Source organism: Equus przewalskii, chromosome 6 (assembly GCF_037783145.1).
Source record: "Equus przewalskii isolate Varuska chromosome 6, EquPr2, whole genome shotgun sequence".
Taxonomy (NCBI): Eukaryota; Metazoa; Chordata; class Mammalia; order Perissodactyla; family Equidae; genus Equus; species Equus przewalskii.
Window position 1 is genome coordinate 7080987 of NC_091836.1, and position 12044 is coordinate 7093030.

The 12044-nt window shown below is 42.5% G+C and overlaps 1 long non-coding RNA gene across 2 annotated transcripts in view; it reads left to right on the top strand.

Annotated features, from left to right (window-relative positions):
* Positions 1-12044, top strand: part of LOC139083825 (uncharacterized) — a 79865-nt gene that overhangs the window by 15077 nt on the left and 52744 nt on the right. For both annotated transcript variants that reach the window (XR_011540788.1, XR_011540787.1), the window contains exon 2: positions 2942-3047. This is a non-coding gene — a long non-coding RNA (uncharacterized lncRNA). The remainder of the gene's footprint in view (positions 1-2941; positions 3048-12044) is intronic.

The following is a 12044-nucleotide window of genomic DNA, read 5'->3' on the forward strand; positions in this document are numbered from 1 at the left end:
CCTTTCCCAGCTCCAGAGGAAGCCTCCTTGTTTTCTTGCATATAATCCGTGTCCTACAGTCATCTTCATCTAATGAACAGCAGAAGACTATAACCAGTAGTGATGGCAAGAGGAACAGCCAGAACTTTCCTTACCTTTAACTTCAGACCCATGGAAGCTTGGCAGATTCTGCTGCATACCCCTTACTGAAGTGAGGTAGAATGTGCTTTGTATTTCTACAGTGATGGCACAATTCTAAGCAGGTATTTGGGGCTCATAAAAGCCTCACCAAGTTCCATGTCTCCAGCTTTCATCCAGAGCCACAAAGAAGTTAGGTTGTTAAATCCCTTTAGGAATATTCTATCTTTGACATAGACCCTTGAGTGGACGAGGGTAGAAAGACTGCATCAGGAGTAGATTTGGCTACTTACAATGGAAATTAAAATAAATAGATTAAAGAAGACAGTGGTTTATTTCTCCTGTCAAGGAAATGCAAGGCAGCCATCCAGGGAGAAAGGGGAGCATCACCATCATCCAACGTCGTTCTTCTCCTATCATTCTGCTCCGCCATCCTTGGTATGCATCTTCCCTTTTCAAGTTCAACTCATGTTTCAAGGTGGCCATTGAAGCTTCAGTCCAAGAATGAAAGGCAAGGAGGAAGAGCAAAATGGAAGTTCCTGCCCACTGCCTGTCCTTCTTTTAAGGCACTCTCCGAGGATTTCCACTCAGTAATTTTTACTTCCATCTCATTGACCACTCCCAGCTGCAAGGAAGGATAAATATGAACTTTTAGTTGGGAATATTTTCACCTGGAATAAAATCAGGCTTCTTTCTGAGAATAAAAAGAAGAGAATGGCTAGGTAGATGAGACTCAGGGCCACTGCTCAGCTCTTGGAGTCAATAATCAAGTTCCATTGGGCTTTGAAGTCTCCAGAGTACATCTGGGACTTGAAGTCGGGGGAATAAGGCACAGAGTAGGTATCTTTTCTGCTATAACTTCCAACTCTATTCCTTTTCCAGACACCTGGATAAAACTGTTCTGGAAAGTTAACTAACAAAATATAATAAGCATCAGTGAGAATCTAAGAGTCAGCATCAAATAGGGAATGGGAATTCCCAAGAAGTTCCGTAGATGCCATCCCTCCTAACCACAGAAGGCATATGAAAAAGTTTTTTAACTGAGTGGAACTAAATAGAGGGAAAGAATCATACTCTTTTCCCAGGTAAGGAATATTTAATTTACCAGTCATTTGTTGACTGCCTGCTGGGCAATGCCTGAATAGTTATACAAGGCATAGAAGAAAAAAAATATGATATGATTCTTTCTTTCAAGTTCACTGGGAAGATAAAACATATAAAACAGTTACTACTTGAAGTAGGTAGTTCAAATCCCTTTAAACAAATCAAATAGGTCAGTAATGGGGCTATAGGGGCTGCAAGAACAGGGAGAGGCACAGAGGCTGATGGACCATGGTGAGTAGTCCAGTGTGTAAAAAGAGGACAGGTAGACAAGAATATCATTGTGCAGCCCAGCAGTGCAATCAGGATCCATTACGAGGCATCAAGCCGAAATGAAGAAGTCGGAAAAGCTTGGAGTTGAAGTGGGTGACTCAGAGTTGGTGTCTTGATATCCAGCCCAAGAAAGAAGGTAGAGTAGGAGTTTGGTTATTAAGTCAAATGTTGGGGTGAATAATAGTAGAAGAATGTGGTACAGACTAAGACACCTTTTTCTAGAGTTTAGCACAAACAAGTCTACTTAACATGGACAGAGATGAGATTGATGATCACGGGACAGGGACCACGCTCCCTCCACTCTGATTCTAAGCCCCCTGCTTTAGGAAAGCAGGTATGTCCTGGGAGTTATGTGCAGCAAACAGGAGTCTATGGGAGGTTCGCAGTGTGATTGCAGGCCAGGCGGAGACATTGTCAGATGCACCTAACAGTTGCACGTGAGACTACCTACTGCCTGATGCTGGGTTAATTGAATGTCTTCTACTAACAGTCCCTCTATTTTTGGTTGACCTCACTTGAGATGGTAGCTTTGACATTACACCTAGGGAATCTCTGATTTCCGGAGAGAACTTTCAGACAGTTGGAGGAAAGACCTTACTGAAGTATGAGGCACCAAGCTCTTCACCTCTGTAACAGGTGTGGGGCAGAGAGCCTCATGCCCAGGCTGTATAGTCAGGCAGCATAAGCTCTTTGTGGTCTCCACAGACACCAACAGTAGGTCTTCTTTTCAGTGACTAGGTCAGAAATATATTGCCCTTCGGGAGCAAGCAAAGTTAAGACCTGAGTATCAAGGTGAGATTAATGACCTCGCAAAAGATTGAAATAATTCTTTACATTGTAGTAGAAGTAGGTAAGCATGAAGTAGAGTGGCAACATTTACAGTGTACTTACTGTGTGCCCTCCACAGTGTCAAGTGCTTTTAGTAGAAGCAGCTACCAGTTTTTGAGCATCTCCTATGTGCCAAGCAGCGTGCTAAGTGCCGTGGGAATATAGCTTCTACTTTTAGGACATCATGCTTGACCCCACTTTTTGTAGCTTATCACAACCCTGCAGGTCACATACTATTGTTTGATGTTTTGCATATAAAGAAACTAGGGCTCAGAGTGGTTAAATGACTTGCTCAGAATATCAAATCAATTAAGTGACAGAGTTAGAATTCTCTCCCTGGACATTCAGCCCATGATCTTTCTATGATACCCACTGTAATTTCTTGAGAGCAGACGCCACATCCTTTTTCATCTTTATGCACCACTATTAGAAAAATAGCAACTGGTGTTGCTGCCATGATGAGGATGAGCATGCTGAAGAATTGCCTTTGGAACCCTTTGCTAACAATGAGACTTTGCTTTCAAGATGGAGTCTTCAGCTCCAGCCACATTTTGATTGGAGTGTTGGATTTCCTGTCAGGTCCAGAGCTTATTGATTTTATTTTCCTTGCTTTCTCTTGCAGCAGCTACCTTTCAGGTATCTGACTGAAGTCACGCTGAGACTTAGAAACCTTGTGGCCTCGCGGTTTGAGATTCCCTGCGCAGGCAGTGCGGCGACAGTTCTTGAAGGTAATTAGCTCAGTTGACCTCCCTCTTCTCTCAAAGCCTCAAGAACTTGGCCAGAGAAGCTGTGGAAAGTGTGAGGCAAGAAATTAAATTTACCCTGCTCAACAGTCATCAGTGAGCAAGCTGAAGCACTTTCTGACGGCAAGGGCCGGCTGCCCTCTGTGTACAGAATCGCCCTACTGCCTGGGGTCATGTCAGGAAGGCTGTATGCTGATCTAACCATTACCTCACCACCCCTTGAGAGATTCGTGGGGCCTGGAAGGAGCACAGGAATTGGTGGAAAGGCTCCAGCTCAGCCCACCTGCTTGGACGTCACGGGGCCAAGACAGTCTTGGTTGCTCTGATAGCAATGTCACAAATCAGGAGACCTGGCTGCCTTGTGGTGAGACCGAAGCTGCAGCCCAGAGCCTGTACAATCACCTTTATGTGCTGGCGATTGTAGGCAGCACATCTCTCCTGGGGCGATCACACATATTTACTGATGTGGAAGCACTGATCTCATTGCTTTTTAAATAACACACCATCTTGATAACTCATTAAATTCCAGTCATTTGCTGCTGGCTTCCCAGAATTCGGGAGAAGTTCTTACCTTCTTCTTAAGGTCTCTAATAAGGCCTTGACATTACAGAACACCTTCCTGAAAGAATCTCAAAGCTTTAATATAATTCATCCTATCCTCAATTTACAGGTGGGAAAATGGAAGCATCAATTAAACAACTTGCCTGTGGCACAGAGTAGGTGTGGGGGAAAACAGGTAGAACCTGGATAGGAGTATATGGGAACTCTCTAGACTTTCTGCTCAATTTTGCTGTGAACCTAAAACTGCTTTAAAAAATAAAATGTATTATTTTTTTTTTTAGAAGGTAGAAGCTGCACCTAGCCACTAGGCATTCTCCCTAGGCAGACCATTTCTTGTTTGAGTCACAGAAGATCCAAGTCCTAGAATATTCATAACTTGCAAGCAATTGCTATTCCCCCACCACTGCTAACAACTTAGTTTATTTTCATTCATTTTTTACGTAATATAGTAACTTTCTTTTCAACAACAACTAGAAAGACCCAAGGTAGATTTTTATGCAGACTGTCTGGTACTGTGTTGGGCTTGCGGGGGTGAGGTGTAGGGAATGTAATTTTAAAGCCACTTGCATCATGTGCTAGGCCAATAGTTTATCCATTGCATCATATCGTTTTCCTTAAAGTAAAGAATGATCTTCAATTTAGTTCCAATTTCTCCATCCAGTTTGCTACATAATGTGTTGAATTAAAATGCAGCATATGCATAAAATACATTTTCTTTTTTTCTCGTTTACTTCACTGACTGCTCTTTCTCAGTCTCCTTGTCTTGATCCTCCTCATCTCCCAGATCTCTTAACATCAGAGCGCCCCAGGGCTCAGTCCTTGCTCCTCTTCGTCTCTCCCACCAAACTGACTCCCTTGGTGGTCCTACCCAACCTCATGTTTTTAATTGCTATTTCAAGCATATGCCTTCATTCCAGACCTCTCCATTGAACTCCAGACTTGCCTAGTTGACTTCTTCAGCTCAATATGTCAGAAGTAGCATTCCTGATCACCTCCTGCAAACCTGTTCCACTCACAGCCATCTCATACCTTTGATGACAACTCTATCTTTCAGTGTTCGGACCAAAATCCTTGGAGTCATCCTGGATTCCTCTCTCTCTCTCTCACTCCTCATTCCACCAATCAGGAAATCCTGTTGGCTCTACTATCAGAGTATAGCCATAATCCCACCACTTCCTACTGCTGCCATTGCTACCACTGTGGTCTGAGCCACCATTATCTCCAACCTGGATTTTTGCACTAGCATCCTGATTCTTCTCCCTTGAGTCTTTTCTCAACATGGCAGTCAGAGTTATTATCTTAAAATATTGTTAGGTTATCTTACTCCTCTGCTCAAAATCCTACAATGCCTTCCCATCTTCCTTGAGTAAAAGCCAAAGTCCACACAATGGCCTCAAGTCTCCACATGATGCAGCCTTACTTATGTCTCACGCTCCCTTCCCTCTCTGAGCTCATCTTCTGCTATTTTTCCCCTTGCTGACTCTACTCCAGCCAAGAACCAGATACCTCAGGCTTCTGCATATTCTTGCCAAGCAGACTTCCACCTCATGGCCTTTGCACCAGCTGTTTCTTCAGTCTGGAATGCTCTTCCTTTAAATATTTGCATAGTTAACCCTCTTACCTCCTTCAAGTTTTTCTCAGTTCTCAAGATGGCAAACTCTCCACATTAAATCCATAGAAATGATAGAAGAGATACTTTTTAAATTAATAAAAATATGTATTGTTGTTCTCAAAAGTAGAAGAGAATTCTCAGCACAATGGAAATAGTGAGCATTTTCCAAAAGACAGAAAGCAATGGGGTTGGATTAGAGCAGGAAACTGCAGCTCAGAATGTGAGCAATGGCCAGTAGAGAGCATTGCCATAGAAGGTGGAGCCGGCAAGAACTTGAAGAAGGTGAGAGGGTTAACTATGCACATATCCAAAGGAAGGTATTCCAGAGAGAAGAGAGTTTGGTGCAAAGGCCCTGAGGTGGAAGTGTGCTTGTGAGGAATAGGCGGGGACTCCATACCCAGGAACAGGGAAGCGAGGACCAGAGGAAGATCCCGATATACCTGAACCTTTAAAACTCTGCCTTAGTCTTCCCAGAGAGCACGTGGAGCCCATATCTCTGGTGCTGAGACTCCAACATGACAGATGTGGAAGGGAATAAGAAATTGGAAAAGGTAGGTCACTGCATTTAGTAAAAAGGAGATTATTTGGAACCTTAAACAGAATGGTGTAGAAGCATGGTTAGAGCAAAGTTTAAATTTTAGAATTATCCAGAAGAAACTGGAAAATCAGGATCAGTCAGTGGGTTTGAAGTTTAGACTCTAAACTACTAGGCTAAAGGTCTAGGAAAAGTGAGCTAGTATCTAGGGGAAATAAAGACAGTCCTCAGTGTAAAGGCTCATGGAAGCTGCCCTCCAATGCAGGTCTGCTCTGTTAATAAGAAAAAGGTTTGCTGAGGAGGAAAGCACCCCGTGGGGAGGAGGGATGGGGCATGCACCCTGGAGGGGAGAGGCGTGGGTTCTCTGAAGGGGTGTAAGGAGGTGGGTAGGTGCCAGGAAGGAGAGCACTATGGAGAGACCTCCTTGGAAGCACTTCACCGCCCCAGTCTCGCTCCCTTGGAGTAGAGTGAAGATTTCCCTCTCGGAGCACACATTCCAGAACTGTGGTGAGGGCAAAGCAAGTAACATGGGAGAAGAAAATGTCTTTTATTAAAAAATAAGTGAAAACCGTCAGTTACTTAATATAACTTTAATATTCCCTGAAAATACATGACATGACACACTTAGAATAAATCAAATAACAGCTTTTCTATGAATAGTTATAAATGATAACATATTACAGGAAGTCAAATATGGGGCAAAATTAGGTCTCATTAATGTCAAACTGAAAATATATAATAGATAAACATTTATAAAATACTTGAATATAAAAAAACCCAGAAACTGCATTGAAAGTGAAACCTACTTATATCACTGTGGGTTTCATAATACTTTCTCACCCACAACATTTCGGTTAATAACGCCCTGGCTTCCTGCCTTCAGCTGAGAGATTTCCACAGCCACCCTTTTGGAAAATGCCATAATGTGCCTTTGCTGCCCAATAATTACATGGGACAGTTGATCTGTGGGCCAATTTTAATGCAGAACACCTAATAACACGACCTCTTTCTCAACTCTTGACCTGTGGAACCGCCAATTCCTTTCTCTTTCTTTTTCTTATTTTTAGTCTGAACAGATTAAGTCCTTGCCTCATGTTTGACCATTCATTCATTCTCCATCTGTAAGCCATTCACGTAGTACTAGACACTGTCCTGAGCTCTGAAGATAAAAGACAATAAGGCACTGGCTGTATCTTCAAGAAGCCTGCTGTCTGGTGGGAGAGACAGATTATTCAAACAGGTCTTGGATGGGGTATTAAATGTCATAATTGCTGCTCTTAAGAGGGCTCAGAATAGGTATCCTAATCACCTAATCACCTAATCACAGTTAAGGCAGGGGTCTGGGTGTACATGCCCCTATACTAACTCTGGATTCAAATGGGATACGGGAAGGAGTTTCAGGCAAATGGAGTGGGTTGTCCAAGGGCTTGGAGACAAAGACAGTACAGTTTAGGTGGAAAGCTTCTCTGATTCTTCCTTGTAGAAGGAAACAGAGGGCCTTCCTTGGCATGGAGACTCCACTTCCTCATGGAAGCTCAGCAAGCCTGTGTTGGGTTACATGTGCTGGCTTCTCTTCCATTGCTTCCATAAAGAAGGTATGTTTCTCTGCAGCTCAGAAATATATGCAGTAAGGGTGAATACTGACAGAACTCAGAAGATGTGAGAAATATATTTGTGATGAACATAAGGCAAGCTGTCCATCCCTCTTTCCATGTGGGGGAAAGTCTGACACCTGCCAGGCACTAGACAGATGCTGCTATTACTGCTTCTGGAATAAACATAACGGCCACTTAGCATAGGCTCCAAACAACAAGAGGACCCCAGTGGGAAGGAAATGTGAGGCAAACTTCTGGAGCAGGCAGAGAAGCTCTGTTTTCCTCTGTCCTCATGTGGTGTGGTTTGCAGGGCCCTAAAAGACTTCCCTGGGCAGTATATATGCTCATCAGTTCTTGAGTTCCCCCCTGGTTAAAGTTTTGAAGTCATCTGTTAAAAAGCACAGATGTTATCAAGGTGAGCTAATTTATTAAGCTGATATCACGTGGTTACCCATAGCGTGAATTCAATGATATTAAGCAGGATCTGAGGAATAGGATGCAGAAGCAAGCAAGACTTAATGGAAAGAAGAAATTCAGAAAAGTATGGAGCATGGGGTAGGGCAGGTAGGGAGTAGTAACAAGAGGCTACTTGTGCCTTTTGGGGGAAGAGTTCTGCTTGAGAGCAGAAGACCAAAGGAGCAGGGGAACAAACACACCCACTTCACAACTTTGCACAGGGCCGGATTTCTGTACTTGAAAGCTAGGAACAATATCTTTTGTTATTCTTTGACCAATGGTGCAACATATGGATTCTATCTCAAGGAAAGTGGGAACAACTCAGAGGTGATAAAAGCCTAGTTTTTGATGGACCATGGGGCAGTGGACTTTAGGGAAGCCTAAAGCTTATTTAATAGTGATGAAATGGATACCTGGCATCATGGTTGCTTTGCTATTTCCTGTTTAGAAGAAGGTGTCTGACGTCATTCTTCATTTCCTTTTACCTGTTCCTCCCTCACTATATTTGTTTCCTATTGCTGCATAACAGATTACCACAAATTTTTTGACTTAAAACAACATATATTTATTATCTCAGAATTTCTGTGGGTCAGGAGTTTGAACATGGCTGAACCGAGTCCTCTTCCCAGGGTCTCCCAAGACTGCAGACAAGGTGTTGACTGGGCTGCGTTCTCATCTTGAGTTCGACTGGGGAAGACTTCACTTCCAGGCTCATTCAGGTTGTTGGCAGAATTCATTTCCTTGTGGCCATATGACCAAAAGCCCCAGCCTTTGACTGGCTATAAACTAGAGGCTGACCTCAGGTTCTAGATCCTCCCTACAGCTCCTACGGATCACCCATCATTTCTTGCCACATGGACTTCTTCCTCATAGCCGCTTACTTCATCAAGCCAGCAAGGAGAGTTTCTTGCTCCAGTCTGATAAAATGGAGTCTTATATAATAGAAAGTAATCCTGGGAGTCATCCCATTACCTTGCCCATAGTCCATAGCCTAGAAGTAAGTCATAGGTAGGAGTGTATCCCACTCATACTCAACAGGAAGGTATTATATAGGGAGTGGACATAAAGAGGAGGGAATTATGGGGGGCACCCTAGGGCCTGTCCAGCACACCCACCTGTAGTATTGTGCCTGAGTGGCTTCCCCTAACATCCTCCTCTAAATTACATTCTTATCCTCCATTCTTAGAGAAAAGTCTTCAGATCAAAAAGATATTGGTATCAATGAGTTTATGATTCTCCTTGAATTGATCATCTTAGAATATGACGACATTGAGATCTTCCAAAGCTCCCATCACCTTGGTGGTTTTCTCCTCAATACCTGGGAGTGAATACTTTGAGCTGGAATCTGCATCTCATCTGAATCCAGGCTTGCTGTTACTCTTCCTCTTCCTTCTATCCCACGGCATTTATATTTATAGCAACTCCTCTTTGAGGAAAACAATTTCACCACAATTTTTGGCTTCTTGTTTTTCTTCCTTGACTGAGTGCATGACGAACTGCACCATCCCGGGGGGCTGTTTTTACCTGCGGTCTTTGAATTATTACATTACTGGCCAGCTTCGCCTACTAGGTCCCCTTGCGCTTTTCATTTCTCCACTAATGCAATTTTCCTTGTGAGTCCTTGGTTTTGTCTTCCTGCATCTCACCTGCCTCTAGGGAAATTATCAGCTGCGAGTGAGATAGCACAGTCTGCACCATGCTCTAACTCGCAGGAATGCCTTCCGCATAGTCAATTCAAAAGGTACCAGGCTAAGAAAAACACCACCAATGGCAACTTAAGCCCCAAACAGCTGCTGATCCAGCCTAATGAATGCAGTGCTCACTGGGGCTATGTAGCATTTCTGCATTTCTCACATACTGAGCAGGAATCTAATCAGTCTTACTCCTGCTTGTTCCCCCTCTCTCATACATTCGCTTGAACTCTCTCTTTTTTCCACATTACATTCGATTTTAGTTTTTGCGAAATGTTTTAGGTCCCACAGACCTGACTTTTTCTAGTCTCTACCATGAAGCAAGGACTCTAATCCATTACTTGGTGGCTATCTCCCATATGAGACCAGTTCTTTATGCTGCAAAGGGACCGATTGGGAAACTATTTCTCTTTCCCTAAAGGAATTCATCAAGGCTCAAAATAATTCAGCCAGATTCCAGAATTTTCTCTCTCCCAGCATGTTTAGCAGCAGGAAGAGTCAAATGTTCCTTAGTGCCTAATGGCTCACTCCCCATATACACAAACAGGTTTGACGAAATTTGGTTTTTAAAAAAACATTCAGTTGAGATCAGAAAATCCCAAATGTTTTTCAACTTGAAGTTTCCACTTCTCAACCAACTGTTTTTATATCCTGTTGGCTCGGCCTAAGCCACTGACTATTTGAAAGTTGTGTTGGTAGGAGGCTTGTTTATTTTCCAGGCCACTAGGAGACCTTGTGGGATATGATTTTACGGCTCTGTATCAAATTCATCAGTAATTATGTGTGCAGTGCAATACATACAGGCAAGAACAAATCTTGCTTAGGTGTTATGATGTAAGAGATATTGCTCGATGAGTTAGTTCCCAAAGGGTAAGAAACATACAGCCTGCAAGTATTACTTTTATACATACACACACAGATTGTATATATATATAAACTACATATAGGATTTGATATAACATATAGGCTATATTCTATATTAACTATACATATTTATAATATATGTTATTTAAAAATATATATCATATGAGATATGTATATCCGAAGTAATACTTGCATGCTTTTTACAAAGCCACAATCCCATCCACGGCCCTGGCCTCACCTCCAGCAGTCCTGCTCCTCAGAGATAACCAATTTTTAAGAAATATCTGTTTTTTGGCGTTTTCTGGTGGTTATCCTAAATAATATGCTCAAACTGCTGTTTCCTGTAGACTTTAGACCTGTAGCTATTGGCTTCTTCCTATGTCTATGAGAGTTTAGCTACTGTTTTTGCCCATCCCTCTCTTTGGAAAGTTGGAGGACATTCTCTTAACCTTTGGTGTTCTGAAATTTCACTCTGTCGTGTTGAGGGGAGTCTATGTTTGTTCATGACATTGGGCCCTGCATAAGCTCTTTATGGAGAGATTTTCTTATCATCTCTGGGAAATTTTTGTTTCATACTTTTGTTTTTGATACTTTCCTGCTCCGTCATCTCTGCCCTCACTTTCTAGAATTCCTGTGAATGAAATGCTGGCTCTCCTAGGACTGACCTTTCATGTCTCTTGATTTTCACTCCTATTTTCCTCCTAACCACCTTTTGTTCTATTTTCTAGGAGCTTTCCTCAACTTTGCCTTATATCCCACCTATTGAATATTCCATGTCAGCTTCATATTTTAACTTCCAAAAAATCCTTTCTTGATTATGCCTTTTAAATATATATATATGTATATATATCATCCTTTTCTTGTTTTATCCATGCCCAGTGTTCTCGAGTAGTTCTGAGTGTACTAAATTAGTTTTGTTCTTTAAGTTCTCTTCTATTCCCTTTTTCCTCTTGGGAAAAGCTGATATGTCTATTTATCTTGGTGTTTTTCTTTCTTGGTCCAGACTTTCTCAAATGTCTGGTGATTTTTGGTTGTCTCTCCAGATATAAAAATGAGCAATAAGCAGACTTCCTAGCAGCTCTGCATATGCCCGCAAGATGCGTCAGCTGGCAGGCTTTCTCCAAGCTGAATGCTATGGGGCCTACAACGACGGTGGAGAGCCCGTCATTGGGCTCTGATAAGGAATGACCAGAGCTATCCTCTGGGTCGCTAACACCCACACTGGCTACCCTCATTCTTCCCCTAACAGTTTACTCTATTCTGTTAGAGAAAACCCCTCTGATGATTTTGCTTGTGGGAAAGGACCTGGATTTATATTGCATGTGGAGGTGAGGGAGAGATGTGACTGAGACCACCTTCCACATTGTCCATGTTATCTTTCTACTCTCACCTTTCTGAGTCCAGAGCCTCTCTTGATTTCACTGTCTAGGTCAGCTACCTCCTGTGCTGCAGTATCCTGCTCATATTCAAGGTTTCTTTTGTGTCTCCCTTCCCTCAACTTCATTACTTGACATTCTTCCTTTCACTTTCTGTATCCTACAAATTCACTGAAATCACTCATCCTTCTCCTACTCATTTTACTATTGTGAAGTTTTTTTGGTTAATTTAATATCCTCTTAATGGGGTCCCAGCAAAAAGAGGCAATAAACACATGCAATCACCCCATGA